This window comes from Phocoena sinus, chromosome 9, assembly GCF_008692025.1.
Source record: "Phocoena sinus isolate mPhoSin1 chromosome 9, mPhoSin1.pri, whole genome shotgun sequence".
In the NCBI taxonomy this organism is placed as follows: Eukaryota; Metazoa; Chordata; class Mammalia; order Artiodactyla; family Phocoenidae; genus Phocoena; species Phocoena sinus.
Genome location: NC_045771.1, coordinates 66121430 through 66142052, shown reverse-complemented (window position 1 = coordinate 66142052; position 20623 = coordinate 66121430). Strand labels below are relative to the sequence as shown.

General features: G+C 37.6%; 1 long non-coding RNA gene and 1 pseudogene across 1 annotated transcript; both read right to left on the bottom strand.

Annotated features, from left to right (window-relative positions):
• Positions 1-2579: 2579 nt before the first annotated feature.
• LOC116759788 lies at positions 2580-3488 on the bottom strand (annotated as a pseudogene).
• A 7166-nt stretch (positions 3489-10654) lies between these two features.
• LOC116759058 lies at positions 10655-19305 on the bottom strand. Its single transcript, XR_004351345.1, has 3 exons — positions 18979-19305; positions 18624-18681; positions 10655-10772 (listed from the first exon to the last, which is right to left on the bottom strand). It is a non-coding gene; the product is annotated as an uncharacterized LOC116759058 (long non-coding RNA).
• Positions 19306-20623: the final 1318 nt, after the last annotated feature.

Here is a 20623-nt window from a genome sequence, read left to right as displayed (position 1 = left end):
ACCATCAGGGAATTCCCCTGTATTTTCCCAATTTTTTACATTGACTGTGTATTATTTTACAATTTTCAAAAAATTACTAAAATTATTTCTTGAATTTAAAAAAAATAGATGAGCATAGTAGAGGATATAAATGGCCAAATGATATCAGATCTCGCCATGTAAATATCTGCCACGATTCCCTGCGTAATTCAGGCACTAGCATAAATAAGACTTTCAGCTTGGCCTAGGAGACCAGGGGGTGTGGGCTCCCCCAGGATGATGCAAAAGCTTGTAAATCGGTTCTATAATCTGAGGAGTAGTTTCCAGTTACACAATTAGCCAAAACTCAAGATGTAAACATAGTAAATACCCATTTTCCCAGCAGAGAGGTTAGTCCCACCTGACCTATAACAAGTGAGACTGGTATAGCAATTTCCCTACCATATAAGAGTCAAGGGATACTAAAATGTAAATTGAGCACCTATGTGTACCTCATTTCAGACTGTTAGTAAACCAAGTATGAGATGAAATAGATAATAAATAATTTCACCCAATAATAGAATAATTCAGACATTTGTGAAATATTTTTTAATTGACTTTGTAGGGACATAACAGAGAAATGTCATAGGATGTCATAGGTAATAGGTTGAAGTCATTTCTTGTCATGACTTTCAGAATCTAAAATTGCCTGTAAAGAATACCGGAAAGGGACTTCTCTGGTGGCGCAGTGGTTAAGAATCTGCCTGCCAATGCAGGGAACACGGGTTCGAGCCCCGGTCCGGGAAAATCTCACATGCCCCGGAGCAACTAAGCCAGTGCGCCAAAACTACTGAGCCTGTGCTCTAGAGCCTGCGAGCCACAACTACTGAGCCTACATGCCACAACTACTGAAGCCCGCATGCCTAGAGCCCATGCTCCACGGCAAGAGAAGCCACCGCAGTGACAAGCCGCATACCGAAATGAAGAGCAGACCCTGGGCTTCCCTGGTGGCACAGTGGTTGGGAGTCCGCCTGCCGATGCGGGGGACAGGGGTTCGTGCCCCGGTCCGGGAGGATCCCACGTGCTGCAGAGCGGCTGGGCCCGTGGGCCATGGACGCTGGGCCTGCGTGTCCGGAGCCTGTGCTCTGCAACGGGAGAGGCCACAGCAATGAGAGGCCCGCGTACCGCAAAAAAAAAAGAAGAGTAGACCCTGCTCACTGCAACTAGAGAAAGCCCGCGCGCAGCAACGAAGACCCAACGCGGCCAAAAATAAATAAATAAATAAATTTATTAAAAAAATAAAGAATAATGGAAAGAAAACCAAACAGAGAGGGTACTGGCTTTAATGAGAGAAGAACCAGGTTTGAATTCCAATTATACCACTTGACTGTAGTTGAGTGGACTTAGGCATGTATAATGACCTCTCCAAACCTTAATTTCTCAACTGTAAACCTGAGATAATTCTACTGCCTACTTTACAAAGTGTTCTGAGAATGAAATAAAGAATTGTGTGTGGAAATATTTTGTAAAGTAAAAAAATTCACACATACATGTGCACATATTCACACACATATCTAGTTTTTTTTTCCCCACCCTGGCAACTTTTAATCCATTTAAACTACAATTTATTTACAATTAAAATGACTACCTAGCTTTTTATTTGTTTAAGAGCCAGTGAGGATTTCACAGATTCAAACAGATATCCTGAGATGTAAGATACTACAAAAAATATTTTCTTCCCCAAAGCAACAGAATTGAAGATTTTAAAAGAGCAGAATCAATTCAAATCTAGCAACAGATTTCAAAGCTTTTACTTTAGATCTTCAAGTCATTTGCTGCAGCCATACCTCAGACAATATTCCTAGTAGGAGGGAAGTTAAAACACCAGTTGAATGATTTCCTGCTGGGACTCCATTGTCAGCAACCTCCCTCACATCCTATTTTGGTATGACTTTCACACTTCAGGGGGTTGAAAAATGTTTCTTCAACTCGTAAAAAAATGGAGACCCTACATTGTGTATTTATATGCCAGCTCTATTTGCACCTTATCATTTACCAACCTGAACTAGTAACTAAAATCAAAAGCAAAATAAGACTTTAATCTGTGTATCTAGCAAAATAAAACTTTAATCGGTATATCTGAGTACATTGCCCTGACATACACACACTTTCAACATATAATTTGCATTTTCAAATAATTACACTAATGACTCTCCTTGGAAAATAGTTATGTGCAATCAAATAGCCAAATTATTATACTGTTTCAAGTCTTAGACTAAATCAATGTGATGTTGCTCATCTAAACCAGAAGATTCTCAATGACCTGGGAAGACAGATAACAGAATTACTTTGGTCAGCCAAGTGAAGTCTTAGTATTTTTTTCCGATTTCTAACACAACTGGCACTCCAATGCAAGTACTAGTTATCTATATGTGTTACTGTCATAATATTTTTAAGTACACAAGTCCTGGAAAAAGAGATATCTTATCCATCCAACATCAAAATTAGTGCTTCCAGGGGAGAGAGAGAGCACACAAAACACATAAATAAACAAAAACAAAACACAAGTCCATTGAAACCATGACAAGGCAGTACAAAATGTTTTACATTGATCCTCCTCTTCATTGATTCTTTCTGAGGCAGAGAAGTCTCCTGATTGGTTGTTGGAACTTAGAATTACTCAAGATAATTATAACCGAATGGCCAGAGGGATATATGCTGCCATTATGTCCTTCACCACAAAGAAGCACTGACTCCCATAAGGAATACTGAATGTCATATTTGCCATGAAGGCAGCAAAATAAGAAATAAAGAAGCAAAAGAATGTTATCACTGATCTTAATGTATTAATATGGGCTTCAGTGCTGGCGTTTCTAAAACCAAGAGGTTCATTTTGCATCTGCTAAGCGTGCTTATAGAGAGAAATGAATAACATAACAGTTCACCTCACAGATATGGCCAGAGGAAATATTAATGCCAAGTTGACAAGAAGCACTTCATTAATCTGCTTTGTCTTGAGTTTAGTCCTCTTTAGCATGGCATCCCTGAGGACATCAATATCCACATTTTTAGGGTAATCCACCTTGACACACAGAGTTGCAATGCTCACGGAGGTCAGCAGGCTTCCCAGAAGCAGTCAAGGCATTAACTTTGAGATCCTGAATTTCAGCCAAAGAAAACAGTACTGGGTGAAGTGTGTTATCTTGAGGCAGTAAAATACAGAGAGACAGGTGGCAAACCAGAGACTGACAGAGCTGAAAAACATCCCAAAAAAATCGTCGCTGTACCATAAATTTTTACTCTATAAAAGAGTGGAAAGAACGTGAGAAAAACTTTACCATTAACACTATCTGCAAACCAAATCTAGACATCCCTATGCATATGAAAAGGAGATGCATTGCTGTTAGCTTTCTGCTTTTGACCAATTCATTGCAGTTGATGATTATAAGAAATCCATTTACTGTAATCCCTGTGATAAATTCTGCTGACATGAGGATAACATGAAGACGAGCTGACAAAGAGGAGGCCATGTTTCCTACCATAAATCTTACCTTTTCCTTGTGGATGGTGTCAAATACCTCCTCCATCTGATGTTGCAGATAGAAACATACAGCACTGAGAAATCTGACCTTCTGCCAACTTCTGGATCGTAAGTAGAGTCTAGCACTAGACTTTTTCTTTAAGGAAGAAAAACTGAGGGAGTACTTTTTTAATCTGGTGCCCTGAATTTGAAACTGAGGGAATGCAAATCCAAAGATCTGAATAATGGTTAAGTCTTCCAATTACATCCCAGTAAAAACTGCCATATTGGCATTATTCAGTTCTCACGCTTACTCAATTATGCCAAACATCTGATTATAAATATTTTTTATTTAGGTTAACACTATTTCCTTTGTCTCTTGTTTTTTCCTAAGGACAAATGCCACATTCTTGGGACAGACAGCTATTTCTTATTATTGGCACAAGTATCCAGTCTCAGATGTGACTGTTTCTTTTTTTCCCTCATAATAATCACTCCAAGACACTTTGAATGAATCCTTCCTGATCCTCTACCCCCACCCCAGCCCCACAAAAGACAATTTTTTTCTTCAGACTTGAAAATCATTTCCTGGGACCTAACTTTTTTTTAAAATTTATTTATTTTTGGCTGCGTTGGGTCTTCATTGCTGTGTGAGGGCTTTTCTCTAATTGTGGCAGCAGGGGCTACTCTTCGTTGCGGTGCGCAGACTTCTCACTGCGGAGGATTCTCTTGTTGCGGAGCACAGGCTCTAGGCACACGGGCTTCAGGAGTTGTAGCACACAGGCTCAGTAGTTGTGGCTCACGGGCTCTAGAGCACAGGCTCAGTAGTTCTGGCACACGGGCTTAGTTGCTCCGCGGCATGTGGGATCTTCTCGGACCAGGGCTCGAACCCGTGTCCCCTGCATTGGCAGGCGGATTCTTAACCACTGCGCCACGAGGTAAGCCCCTGCAACCTAACTTGGTATAATAATCCTTCATTACCCTAAATGATCTCTCATATTTTCAGTCTTCTTGGTAAAATTCTGACCTAAGGGTCAGCAAACCCCAGTGATAAAAGTAGTACATATTCAATCCACATGCTTACATCAAGTCTGCTCATGCTGAAGAATAACCCTTCAAAAGGTAGATGGTACAGAAACTTCAAACCACAAACAGAGGGTGTAATTACATAGGCGTTAAAATGATTTTCCTCCCTTTATTGCAAAGAGATGTTCATATAACCTTGCCGAAAATTAGTTACATCACATGTAAGGTGTAAATAAATCATTACTACTTCATAACTAATATATGGTGCTCAAACTGTTTAGTTCAGTGGCTAGGTCATACTAGGCACTCAACACATGGTAACTACTAATTAATACTATTAAATGTCTTATTTTATTTACCTCAGCAAGAAAATATTGATTCTGTTAATATTTTCGATAAGACAGTTGAAATGTTTTCAATAAGAAATAAGATTATAAAAGTATAGAAAATAGAAAAGCAAAGAACTGGACTTGCCACCCACTGTCCACACCATTCATGGTTTTTAAAGCCTACTAGCCCATGAAAGCACATGTCAGCGCCACCTGTGTAGCGTTCCCCTGCTACCATCAGGTGACCTTCCCACCCATTTTCTATACATCACAGATATCCAAGATTTATCCCATCTCTATCTCTCCTAAAATGCTTGTTTTGTGACCTCTACATCAGTTTGCCTTTGGTGCCTGGACTTGCCATCTTCCTTGTCTACAAACCATGACTTTGTCCAGTGAATGGTATTTGCCTTGCCCCATCGCCTCTAGGGTCTATTCCCAATTCTAGGTACAGGTGAAGAAGCTTCATCTCAATTCCAGACTCTAGACAAGTGTCATGTTCCTGGGGTGAAGGAGAAGAAATGGGATTTGTACAGTATACAGCTTAGTGTCCTAAATTACCTCTCTGAGACTGGGTTATATTTATTGAGTGATGGCATTTAAAAGGATATGATAACTGGATTGTTATTATATCTGACTGCATCTGGATGTCATGGGACTAAGGCAGCAGGCAGCAAATAAAACTTAATAGTAAGAATTCAGTAAATATTGTTACTGAATTTTTATGGAAAATGAGACACAACTCAGTTCTGGAAAGATACAGAATTTCTTAGGATTCATAAAAACCTTATTGGTAGAAGAAGTGTATCAGATTCCATCACAAAAATCCCCATTTTATAGAGAAGGATATTTTGGAATCCTAAAGACTAAGTGACTTATTCAAGGTTTACATGAGTAAAAACTGGCAGAACTTGTATAGATCATTTCAATTTTCTGATCTTACATTTCCTCATAAGCAAAACAAGTGAAGAGGAAAAAATGAATTATCTACAATTTTGAGTTTGTCAACATTTTCACTCATCTTCTGCCAAAATCTTGAAAGTTTCTTCCAAAACCTTGAATTAGTTGAGCTGCCTTTGCATGAGCTTTGTCCCATGTAGGACACAGGATAAGATTTCTTGATCCACTGATTAATATATTGGATTAATATCCTGTTTTTGAGACAATTGTTCTCAACTTCTCCCACCCCAGCTGAGTCATAATGTTTATTATAATTCTACTTTGAAGGTCTTTCCATGTGCAAATTATAATTTGTGTCTCAATCAGTGAATGAGGAGGTAGAGGGGAGCTCAGTTTCTCAAAGAGACTGCGTAATTGAGGACTTCACTATCTCCTTACCACATCACTAAAATTCAGCTTTCATTGTACCATGGAGCAGTTTAAACCAACAGGAAATTAAGGATGCAACACTTCTGAAAATTGTATAAAGCTGCAAAATGTAAATAACTGCTCTGAACTGGCTGAATATGACATATATGTATCCAAGAAAATAGAAGAGAGGCAAATTTGGGAAAGGGACATTTTAATTTTTTCATTGCAATTGAGTAAATGTTAAATTACATAACAGAAGCAGACCAAAGAAGAAAGGCTTATAGTCCAAGAGTCAGAGAGAAGTAATTAGAATGGTGTACTAATAAAAGTAAGACACATGCCTTCTATCTCCATCCTGAAATGGACTGTAGCCCACCTTCAGATGTATAACATTCCTTGTAACATGCACGTAATCAGGAAAAGTAGCTCACAGCAGAAAATGTGGAAATAAAAACAAATGTATTCCCCCAAACTGAGATATTATAAAATAATTTATAAGTAAGTGGGGTGTAATTAAATAATACACTTTTACCAAAATACCGAGTTCAAAAAGCTCATTTAATTTCTTAAAATTTTCTAATATTTTTAGAAGATAGAATTATCTCTATTGTAGAGATAGGAAAATATGTCTTGAGGTGTTAGATAACTTACCTAAATTTAACCAGACAATGCATGACAAAGGTAGAAATATGTTTTGATCTCCATATACACAAACTGATACACTTCAGACACACTTAGTCACACTTTCTACATAGCTGAGCAATTTCTTATTCTGAAATATAAAAAGAATACAACTCTAAATCATAGTTCAGAACACACATAATAACAATTAAAAAAATCATGAAAGCCTGATACTATTTAGCCAATTTTGAAGACCAAATTGTTTCAATACATTTAAGTAAACATTTACAGTGTTTAGACATTTTGACAGTGATCTGTGCCTTCTTCAGTGTTTTTTTTTCCAATATCCATTTTTTTCAATATCTATTTCACACACAAAGTGATCCTATTCCAACACAAGACCCCTCTATACCTTTATATTTCTGGAGGCACTGTGGACTCAAAATGAAAATAGGTAGCAATTTGTTGGAGAATGATATATTTGTTACTATTTTCCTGATCTTTCCAAGGATAAATTCTTAAAAGGAAAGATTTATAGCAGCTAGAAACCAATCAGCAATGAGTTAAAACTCCAACACCATCATTTATCTTCTTTAGCTTTACTATGACAGCTCAGGCTGTCCATGATACAAGATCAATTTCTGTCCTTTGGGTTTTTTTTTTTTTCATGTCCTTTGTTTATGAGAGATATCAAAAGCTTAATCAAACAATATTTTTCCTTGTCTGAGATCTAGCTGATGCTACCTTGAGACAACATTTGTAGAAAATAAAAAGCTCTGTGCTCAATTTTAGTGATACTGACATTTCAGAAGAACTCCTAATGAATTGAACTGGCGATATACGAACCTTTCAGAAGATCATATGAAGCAATCCATCCACAGTGAACAAAAGAGTAGCACAAACTTTCCTTGATTTACATATGGATGTGATCATGTGGGCCGTCTGTGCTAACTCAGAGAAAAAACAGAAAAACAGATTATGTTCAAAGCAGCATGTGTAAATTGAGCTTTACCCTAAAAGGTATCCACATATAAAAATGTCAACACTACTAAGAGACATTATTTCTTCTGAACCCAAAATATCAACCTAGTGTATGTATGACTGTGACATCCAAAAACTAGTGAAAATAATAGAAATGTTTCCTCTTCTAAGATTACATGCATAGTACATTTGTGTGTGTGTGTGTACAGTAACATGTGTACTTACATTCTGCTGATTCTGCCCTTTGGAAATGTAACATAGATTCTAGGAAACAGGTTAACCAGCTGATTCTAAAGTTTGAATACTGGATTTTTGGAATTGAATTTTTCATTTGGACTAGATATGTGTTACTTCTTTTAAGTGCATATATTCTGATTCTCTAACATTTGGCTATCACTGGTAACAGGTAGAGGAAAATGAGGGGGAAATTCTTGACAGAGTTTATGTATTAATGCTAGAGCAGTTCTGTCTCTAAGTGAAGAGGAGTATATGTCCATTCACTGTAAATCTTGCAAATTAACATGCAATGACCAGTCAATGGTTAGCAGTAGCCAATAAATATGACAAATTATAAAGTGAGCCTATTTTTCCTAGGAAGTTTAAGAATATCTGTTAAAAAGGTAACTCAATATGACCATGGATTCTATAAAAGTGAAAGCAGAGTCTATGGTGAGTGTCTCGTTCTCTATCATTTGTATTAATTATATGGTCGTTGGCATCTTAAATATTATCCCTGTTGTCACATCTGTATCTTTGCAAAGGTCTGCATCAAATCATCACATTTTGGATTAAGGTTAACATCACATTTAGCTTGAGAAATAAGAATCTAAACCTATGATATCCTTTATGCAGTTCAGCAGGTATCAGCATGTGAACTCACCAGATTTCCAGTGTACTCTGGGCTCCATCTGTAGATGATGTATTAAAAGGCATCAAGACAGATGAAAACGTAAATCGCGGGCTTCCCTGGTGGCGCAGTGGTTGAGAATACGCCTGCCGATGCAGGGGACACGGGTTCATGCCACGGTCCAGGAAGATCCCACATGCCGCAGAGCGGCTAGGTCCGTGAGCCATGGCCGCTGGGCCTGCGCATCCAGAGCCTGTGCTCTGCGACGGGAGAGGCCACAACAGTGAGAGGCCCACGTACCGCAAAAAGGTGTTAATTATGAATACAAGACTGGCTTCTAGGGAATACCTTTTCAAATCAGTTTTTTCCATAGCAAATCATCTAGACACAATGATGTCCACTATTTGATTATAAAAAAACAAACAAAACAGCTTTTTGGTGTCATATAATGTAGATTCAGAACATTTATCATGTTCAACAGTGTGACACAGTGGACTTACTGCTCCCCCAGTTAATGGGGTATCTTGATTGTTTTTTTCTGGTTAACTAACATATTATTGATCTATTGTGAACTTCACTTAAAAATCAGAATACTTATTGTATGTTTTTGTTTATAAGAAATCTCATTTTCATATTTCTTGTATATTTTTAAAAGAAAACTTTCTAGTTTTTTTTACAGAAAACATATTTTCTTACCATTTAGATTTTTGCGGTCATAATCCATCGTCAAAATACAGATATTTTTATAATTAATTATTGTATTGTTCTTCTTTCATAACTAATACAATAACATTATTTTAACTTTTATCATTAGTAACTAGGTCATAAAATATCTAAATCTGTGAAGTAATAAAAGAGATTACTAATTAAGTAATACTTGAAATTGCTTAAATGGCATATTTCTAAAGATAAAATCATGTACTATGGTTTTTAATCCCATTTATCTAGTCTTCATTTTGTTATCAAGATATTTTGTATATACAGAATGACACATATTTACATGGGGGAGGGGTTGTAGTTCCTGCTGTGTCTGCTTAGACATTAAATCACCGCAGTGTAGGTAAATGCAGATTTTGTTTTATGTAAATAAGTGAGATGGTGAGTCTTTTTACTAATACATATTTACATGTATTATCCAGATTTTCACTGGTGACAGTAAAACTTAATAGCCATGGTGCTTTACGGAAATGTACTTTGAAAAGTTAAAAATACCATATAAACATAGGGAAGCATTATTATAGATGAGTTAACTATTATTATTATTGTTTGCCCTCATAATATAAATCTGTAATCATAATTTAAATCCATTATTAAATTTACTAGTCCAATAAGCTGAAATACTGAAATAATCTTTGGTATGGAAAGAGATCTCCTTAGCTGAGCAAATATTCATGAAGATATATGGATGCTTTGTGCCACACACCTCTACGTCTATGAAGAGTTAACAACTTTGGGTGAGGGAGGAATTTCAGGACACCAGCTTTTGGTAAAATAAAACACAACTTTCCAAGCAGAGGTGGATTTATCAAGAAGCTAATGAAGCAGAAGCTTCAGAGCCTCTTATTACCACTGGCCAAGGCCTTGTAAGGGACCATAGCCAAATATTTTTTTGTAATATTTGCAAAAGTAAAATATTTTATCTGAAATTTGCTAAGACTGCTCTCTCTTCACTTTGTTTTCTTTGTACTTTCCTCACGTTAAGTGGGACTGGAATGACTGCAGCAATTTGTGAGATTTGTCTAAAAGGAAGTTGAGTTGGTGATACATTGAGATTAAGTTTCATATGATACACTTATGTGGTTCACAGTCTCTTACTTGGATGGTTACATAATATTATTATATAATAGTTAGAGACATAGCTGTCTCTGTGCAGGAATGGCTTTCGACCAGCCATCCTACCAATTCGGCTGGGTGTCATTGTTACGGGTCCAAGCTCCTACTGCTTCCTACATGACAGGCCAGTAAATAGAGTTGCTGGGGCAAGGAATAGTAACTTTATTTGGAAAGCTTGCAGACCAAGAAGATGGTAGACAGGTGTCCCAAAGAACCATCTTACCCAGTTAGAATTAAGGCTTCTCTTATGCTAAAAAAGGAGGAGGTGTGGCTGGTTGTTGCAAAGTTCTTGTTGCCAGAATCCTTTGCTCCTGCAGCTGTCCATGTAGGTTTGGTCACAATGTTCCTGTGAAACACCAATAAGACAATTGGTATTTTCTGTTCTGCAACTTTTTATCTCTATGAATGGACAAGCGTTATACCTTTAAAGGTCAGAGCCTTGAGAATAGGCTATCATGCATACTTCAGGTTATAGGCAACATTGTTTTACAGAGGTGCAGAGCCAGCATGACTAAGCACAGGCAACAGAGCACAAGGGTTAGACCTAAAATAATAGATCCAATACGGAGTCTGGTTTGCTCTTCTCTGTTACATCATGTCACAAAGATGTTAGCACCTGAGTCAGAAGCATATTATTTTATAAACATGTCCAACAACATCTTACACTAGAAGTATAGAAATGGAGAAAGACTTGGTCTAAAAATAAACATATTCAAAAGCTAGTCTGTAAAAATTTGTCCTAGCCTTATAGCCTATAAACAAAGGAAACAACAACCCTAAAACTTTACATGATAGCACTAGTTGTAAACAGTGAATCTGAAAGAAATTTTTCTAAATTATTATTAATAATAAAACATTTCAAGCAACTGTGCTAAAAGACTGAATTATCTTCCTAGTTTCTTTTTAAAGTGGTATAGTATTGCTTTATGTGAGGAGGCACTCAAAGACTATGCAGCCAAAAAATGTAGGAAAATGTATTTTAGAAGTGAGGCAATTATTAATAAAAGTATGCATTTTGTTTGCATTTTGTGATGCTTATGGTATTTGCCAGCTTTTTAAAATTTGTAATATGTTGTAATTTCTCTTTCTAAATAATTCTCACTTTTGTATCTGATTTTGTGTGCCTAATTTTGTATTTTTTTAAATAAAAAGGGCCCAGATTATATAAACTGTAGGCCTCATAAAACCTGTTTCTGCCCCTTGAGAATTTTACAAGGAAAGACTCCAAAAGGGGAATCTTTAGGAAATAGTGGTCCAACAACCTTTTTTTTTGTGGCTTTCTAACTTCATTCCTGATGCTATCACCATAATCAGCCTCTGGGGAGATAGGTTTCTTTCTCTTTGTTTAAATCCCTTTAAATTTCCCTTCCCAACCCTCAAAAAGAAAGTTTGCATCAAAAATGTTACAGTTAGTCATCTTTGTATGGCAGGATTATGGGTAGTTTTTAAAATATATATTCTTTTGGCATTGCTTACATTCATTTTCTACATTGAAAAGTACTGCTTTTATTTAAGAAACTGAAGTTGCAATTTTCAAGAATTTGGCTCAAGCACAGATAAAATAAAAACTATCTTTGTTCTCATAAGCACGGTTCGACTGATATTAATTTACACGATCGAATATTTACTACATGCCAGGCCCTAGAATTAACTAACTAATTCATTAAAATTTTAATTTCAAATGCATGAAAAAATAAAAAGAAGCGACCTCCCATGGGGACCCAGCCTGAGGAGCAGGGGCAGGAGATCTGAGACTAGGGCGGCGTGAAAGCCGTGTGGATAAAAGCTCTTGGTATTGCAGCCAGGAGTCAGTGCTGTGCCTCTGACGTGGGAGAGCCAACTTTAGGACACTGGTCCAAAAGAGACCTCCCAGCTCCACGTAATATCAAACAGCAAAAATCTCCCAGAGATCTCCATCTCAACACCAACACCCAGCTTCACTCAACGACCAGAAAGCTTCAGGGTTGGACACCTTATGCCAAACAACTAGCAAGACAGGAACACAACCCCACCCATTAGCAGAGAGGCTGCCTAAAATCATAATAAGGCCAACAGACACCCCAAAACACACCACCAGATGTGGACCTGCCCACCAGAAAGACATGATCCAGCCTCATCTACCAGAACACAGGCACTTGTCCCCTCCACCAGGAAGCCTACACAACCCACTGAACCAACCTTAGCCACTGGGGACAGACACCAAAAACAGCAGGAACTATGAACCTGCAGCCTGAGAAAAGGAGACTCCAAACACAGTAAGATAAGCAAAATGAGAAGACAGAAAAACACACAGCAGATGAAGGAGCAAGATAAAAACCCACCAGACCTAATAAATGAAGAGGAAATAGGCAGTCTACCTGAAAAAGAATTCAGAATAATGATAGTAAAGATGATCCAAAATCTTGCAAATAGAATAGAGAAAATGCAAGAAACATTTAACAAGGACCTAGAAGAACTAAAGACCAAACAGTGATGAACAACACAATAAATGAAATTAAAAATACTCTAGAAGGGATCAATAGCAGAATAACTGAGGCAGAAGAATGGATAAGTGACCTGGAAGATAAAATAGTGGAAATAACTACTGCAGAGCAGAATAAAGAAAAAAGAATGAAAAGAACTGAGGACAGTCTCAGAGACCTCTGGGACAACATTAAACACACCAACATTCAAATTATAGGAGTTCCAGAAGAAGAAGAGAAAAAGGAAGGGACTGAAAAAATATTTGAAGAGATTATAGCTGAAAACTTCCCTAATATGGCAAAGAAAATAGTTAATCAAGTCCAGAAAGCACAGAGAGTCTCATACAGGATAAATCCAAGGAGAAACACGCCAAGACACATATTAATCAAATTATCAAAAATTAAATACAAAGAAAACATATTAAAAGCAGCAAGGGAAAAACAACAAGTAACACACAAGGGAAAACCCATAAGGTTAACCCCTGATCTTTCAGCAGAAACTCTGCAAGCCAGAAGGGAGTGGCAGGACATATTTAAAGTGATGAAGGAGAAAAACCTACAACCAAGATTACTCTACCCAGCAAGGATCTCATTCACATTGGAGGGAGAAATTAAAAGCTTTACAGACAAGGAAAAGCTAAGAGAATTCAGCACCACCAAACCAGGTTTACAACAAATGCTAAGGGAACTTCTCTAGGCAAGAAACACAAGAGAAGGGAAACACATACAATAACAAACCCAAAACAATTAAGAAAATGGGAATAGGAGCATACATATTGATAACTACCTTAAATGTAAATGGATTAAATGCTCCAATCAAAAGACACAAACTGGCTGAATGGATACAAAAACAAGACCTATATATATGCTGTCTACAAGAGACCCACTTCAGACCTAGGGACACATACAGACTGAAAGTGAGGGGATGGAAAAAGATATTCCATGCAAATGGAAATTAAAAGAAAGCTGGAGTAGCAATTCTCATATAAGACAAAATAGACTTTAAAATAGACTATTACAAGAGACAAAGAAGGACACTACATAATGATCAAGGGATCAATCCAAGAAGAAGATATAACAATTATAAATATTTATGCACCCAACATAGTAGCATCTCAATATATAAGGCAAATGCTAACAGCCATAAAAGGGGAAATCGACAGTAACACACTCATAGTAGCGGAATTTAACACCCCACTTTCACCAAAGGACAGATCATCCAAAATGAAAATAAATAAGGAAGTTCAAGCTTTAAATGATACATTAAACAAGATGGACTTAATTGATATTTATAGGACATTCCATCGAAAAACAACAGAATACACATTCTTCTCAAGTGCTCATGAAACATTCTCCAGGATAGATCATATCTTGGGTCACAAATCAAGCCTTGGTAAATTTAAGAAAATTGAAATTGTATCAAGTATCTTTTCCGACCACAACGCTAGGAGACTAGATATCAATCACAGGAAGAGATCTATAAAAAATACAAACACATGGAGGGTAAACAATAGAATACTTAATAACAAAGTGATCACTGAAGAAATCAAAGAGGAAATAAAAAAAATACCTAGAAACAAATGACAATGGAGACACGATGACCCAAAACCTATGGAATGCAGCAAAAGCAGTTCTAAGAGGGAAGTTTATAGCAATACAATCCTACCTTAAGAAACAGGAAACATCTCAAATAAACACCCAATCTTGCACCTAAAGCAATTAGAGAAAGAAGAAGAAAAAACCCCGAAGTTAGCAGAAGGAAAGAAATCATATAGGTCAGATCAGAAATAAATGAAAAAGAAATGAAGGAAATGACAGCAAAGATCAATAAAACTAAAAGCTGGTTCTTTGAGAAGATAAACAAAATTGATAAACCATTAGCCAGACTCATCAAGAAAAAAAGGGAGAAGACGCAAATCAACAGAATTAGAAATGTAAAAGAAGTAACAACTGACACTACAGAAATAAAAAAGATCATGAGAGATTACTACAAGCAACTCTGTGCCAATAAAATGCACAACCTGGAATAAATGGACAAATTCTTAGAAATGCATAACCTTCCAAGACTGAATCAGGAAAAAATAGAAAATATGAACAGACCAATCAAAAGCACTGAAATGGAAACTGTGATTAAAAATCTTCCAACAAACAAAAGCCCAGGACCAGATGGCTTCACAGGCTAATTCTATCAAACATTTAGAGAAGAGGTAACACCTATCCTTCTCAAACTCTTCCAAAATATAGCAGAGGGAGGAACACTCCCAAACTCATTCTACGAGGCCACAATCACCCTGATACCAAAACCAGACAAAGATGTCACAAAGAAAGAAAAGTACAGGCCAATATCACTGATGAACATAGATGCAAAAATCCTCAACAAAATACCAGCAAACAGAATCCAACAGCACATTAAAAGGATCATACACCATGATCAAGTGGGGTTTATTCCAGGAATGCAAGGATTCTTGAATATATGCAAATCAATCAACATGATACACCATAGTAACAAACTGAAGGAGAAAAACCATATGATCATCTCAATAGATGCAGAGAAAGCTTTTGACAAAATTCAACACCCATTTATGATAAAAACCCTGCAAAAGTAGGCATAGAAGGAACTTTCCTCAACATAATAAAGGCCATATATGACAAACCCACAGCGAACATTGTCCTCAATGGTGAAAAACTGAAACCATTTCCACTAAGATCAGGAACAAGACAAGGTTGTCCACTCTCACCACCCTTATTCAATATAGTTTTGGAAGTTTTAGCCACAGCAATCAGAGAAGAAAAGGAAATAAAAGGAATCCAAATCGGAAAAGAAGAAGTAAAGCTGTCACTTTGCAGATGATGTGATACTATACATAGAGAATCTTAAAGATGCTACCAGAAAACTACTAGAGCTAATCAATGAATTTGGTAAAGTAGCAGGATATAAAATTAATGCACAGAAATCTCTGGCATTCCTATACACTAATGATGAAAAAACTGAACGTGAAATCAAGAAAACACTCCCATTTACCACTGCAACAAAAAGAATAAAATATCTAGGAGAAAACCTACATAAGGAGACAAAAGACCTGTATGCAGAAAATTATAAGACACTGATGAAAGAAATTAAAGATGTTACAAATAGATGGAGAGATATACCATGTTCTTGGATTGGAAGAATCAACATTGTGAAAATGACTCTACTACCCAAAGCAATCTACAGATTCAATGCAATCCCTATCAAACTACCACTGGCATTTTTCACAGAACTAGAACAAAAAATTTCACAATTTGTATGGAAACACAAAGGACCCCAAATAGCCAAAGCAATCTTGAGAACGAAAAACAGAGCTGGAGCAATCAGCTCCCTGACTTTAGACTATGCTACAAAGCCACAGTAATCCAGACAGTATGGTACTGGCACAAAAACAGAAATATAGATCAATGGAAAAGGATAGAAAGCCCAGAGATAAACACACACACATATGGTCACCTTATCTTTGATAAAGGAGGCAGGAATGTACAGTGGAGAAAGGACAGCCTCTTCAATAAGTGGTGCTGGGAAAACTGGACAGCTACATGTAAAAGTATGAGATTGTAACAATCCCTAACACCATACACAGATATAAGATCAAAATAGATTAAAGACCTAAATGTAAGGCCAGAAACTCTCAAAGTCTTAGAGGAAAACATAGGCAGAACACTCTATGACATATATCACAGCAAGATCCTTTTTGACCTACCTCCTAGAGAAATGGAAGTAAAAACAAAAATAAACAAATGGGACCTGATGAAACTTCAAAGCTTTTGCACAGCAAAGGAAACCATAAACAAGACCAAAAGACAACCCTCAGAATGGGAGAAAATATTTGCAAATGAAGCAACTGACAATGGATTAATTTCCAAAATTTATAAGCAGCTCGTGCAGCTCAATAACAAAAAAACAAACAACCCAATCCAAAAATGAAGACCTAAATAGACATTTCTCCAAAGAAGACCTAAATAGACATTTCTCCAAAGAAGATATACAGACTGCCAACAAACACATGAAAGAATGCTCAACATCATTAATCATTAGAGAAATGCAAATCAAAACTACAATGACATATCATCTCACACCAGTCAGAATGGCCATCAACAAAAAATCTAGAAACAATAAATGCTGGAGAGGGTGTGGAGAAAAGGGAACACTCTTGCACTGCTGGTGGGAATGTGAATTGGTTCAGCCACTATGGAGAACAGTATGGAGGTTCCTTAAAAAACTACAAATAGAACTACCATATGACCCAGCAATCCCACTACTGGGCATATACCCTGAGAAAACCAACATTCAAAAAGAGTCATGTACCAAAATGTTCATTGTAGCTCAATTTACAATAGCCTGGAGTAGGAAACAACCTAAGTGCCCATCGTTGGATGAATGGATAAAGAAGATGTGGCACATATATACAATGGAATATTACTCAGCCATGAAAAGAAACGAAATTGAGCTATTTGTAATGAGGTTGATGGACCTAGAGTCTGACATACAGAGTGAAGTAAGTCAGAAAGAGAGACACAAATACCGTATGCTAACACATACATGGAATTTAAGAAAAAAATATGTCATGAAGAACCTAGGGGTAGGACAGGAATAAAGACACAGACCTACTGGAGAACGGACTTGAGGATATGGGGAGGGGGAAGGGTGAGCTGTGACAGGGCGGGAGAGAGGCATGGACATATATACACTAACAAACGTGGGGTAGATAGCTGGTGGGAAGCGGCCGCATGGCACAGGGAGATCAGCTCGGTGCTTTGTGACCGCCTGGAGGGGTGGGATAGGGAGGGTGGGAGGGAGGGAGGCGCAAGAGGGAAGAGATATGGGAACATGTGTGTATGTATGACTGATTCACTTTGTTATAGAGCAGAAACTGACACACCATTGTAAAGCAATTATACCCCAATAAAGATGTTAAAAAAAAAAAAAGTGTCAGGTACCAAAATGTTCATTGCAGCTCTATTTACAATAGCCTGGAGATGGAAGCAACCTAAGTGTCCATCATCAGATGAATGGATAAAGAAGATGTGGCACATATATACAATGGAATATTACTCAGCCATAAAAAGAAACAAAATTGAGTTATTTGTAGTGAGGTGGATGGACCTAGAGTCTGTCATACACAGTGAAGTAAGTCAGAAAGAGAAAGACAAATTCTGTATGCTAACACATATATATGGAATTTAAGAAAAAAAAATGTCATGAAGAACCTAGGGGTAAGACAGAAATAAAGACACAGACCTACTGGAGAACGGACTTGAGGATATGGGAAGGGGGAAGGGTGAGCTGTGACAAAGTGAGATAGGCATGGACATATATACACTACCAAATGTAAGTAAGGTAGATAGCTAGTGGGAAGCAGCCGCATAGCACAGGGAGATAAGGGTTTGTGACCACCTAGAGGGGTGGGATAGGGAGGGTGGGAGGGAGGGAGACGCAAGAGGGAAGAGATATGGGGATATATGTGTATGTATAACTGATTCACTTTGCTATAAAGCAGAAACTAACACACCATTGTAAAGCAATTATACTCCAATAAAGATGTTAAAAAATAAAAAGAAGCTGAGCAAAAATCATGTGATATGCGCTAAATATTTAATCTTACAGAGCATTGTTTTCTGAGGGAAACAGCTTATTCCTTGTAAATTGTCTTGCATGTCTTATCCTGTTTCAGCAATCTGTGGAGAGACATTTGAGCAATTACCTCAGGATTCCTCCTTCCCCTCTTCCTTCTTTGGTCTCTTCTTGTCCACACAGACCTCCTGTGGAGAGATGTAAGGGGTAATTGGGGTTAAAGGCTATTGCGTACTAAATGTTTGTGCCTCCATTTCTTATGTTGAAATCCTACCCCCAATGTGGTGGTTTAGAAGGTGGGGCCTTTGGGAGGTAGTCAGGTCTAGATTAGGCCATGAAGCTGGGGTCCTCATTAGGAGATTAATGCCCTTAAAGGAAGAGACAGCAGAGTTTGCTTTCTCTTTCTTTGCCACGTTAGGACACATCAAGAAGTCCCTCTACAAACCAGGATGAAAGCCCTCACCAGACACTGAATCTGCTGGTACCTTGATCATGGACTTCTCAGGCTCTAGAACTGTCAGAAACACATGTTTGTTGTTGAAGCCACCAAGTCTATGGTATTTTGTTAGAACATCTTGAGCAAACGAAGACACAAAGCCCCATCTCCAGGGGAGCGCTGCAGAGCTCATACTCCTCCAAGTTTCCACAAGTTTCCAGACACAAAAGAACCATCTCCTCACACCACCTCTTTCTCTTATTTTCTCCCTTCATCTTGAACAATGGTTATCTTCCCACAGGGAGATAATTCCCATTCACATGTAGGAAGCACTTCACTCTCTGTTGGTGAGAAGACCCCTTGAAGAGAGAGCTTCTCTTTGTTCTTTGTGAAGGACATGAGTTGGTAAAGCTACTAGGTTTCAAACTGAGCCTTTGTAAGGCTGCCCTGCCCGGCTTTCAAGCTTTTAGGAAAGGAGATTTTTGCTACCGAGAGAGGAACTTGCCTTCCAAAAGGAAACTAGAAAGAGGAAGAGTGTGCCAGGCTGAGTCATTGATAGGAAACTGAAAAGGGCTGGAGCATTCAAAAGGATGAATAAGAACTTCTGAGTTATTTATTATGAAACGTGCAATACAGGGCCCCTCTTTTGACTCCTGGGTGAGACTATTAAGAAAAAATCTTTGGCTTGATGTACAGGCTTGAAGCCTCTGCATTCTTTAGGAAAGGAGGTTTGAACAAGAGCTGAGACCTGCATTCCACGGATAAAGGAGCTAGAGGACAGCAGGAGAGCTGACATCTAGGTCACAATAAATTCCGGTGAAAAAATGAATGATAAAAATCAAGAAATATATGGAGTAGTTCAATAAAACTGCAAGGAAGTATACAGAGATGTAGGTAGAATATGAAGATGACTGATTTATTGTAGAATGGATATGGAATTTATGGCCCAAAATTCATGGATTTGAGAGCTCTTTACGTTGTTTGCTTGTGGTATATCCTTGACAAGTAACTTCAATTTTCCAAGTCTCTGTTTTCTTATCTGTAAAATGGGGGTACCAATTTGAACAACTTCTCTGAATAGTTTCTTGGTAAGAATTTTTAATAAATGGTGTGAAAGTGCATTATTAGAATACTTGGAACCCTTATGTACATGGCCACTCTAGTCTACGATTACAAAATACGGTGGTATTTATTTATATTATACTATAGCACTAAACCCCACTAGTCCAACTAGTAAAGTTAGCTCTAAGCTTCTTCCTAGCTTTTTAAGTTTTCCAGGCTATTGCCTCATGTGTATCCAAGATTCACAGCTATCCTTCTATGGGGACACCACTGATGCTTTCTCAGGCCTTGGTACAGGGAAGACACTGTGCGCTCTTATTTCACACAGTACAACTGAGAATAGGCTGTGACTTTTAACACTTAGGATTTGTTGAAGTGTCGAGTTAAAATAAAAGCATAACTTCTAGGGCAACTTGCAGTTTGCATTAGAGTCTGTTAAACTCATTAAACAAAGAGGTGATTAGACTGAGGCGGCTCAAATGCCATGGCAGCCGATGTAAGCAAACCAAAAATAGAAGCCTGTTAATGCCTCAAGATTACAAAATGAAAACCCAAGGACAACCAAGCACACACAGCTTAGGCTTTAAGCGATTGCCAATCAATAATTTCCTTGCTTTGCTTCCCCCTTTTCT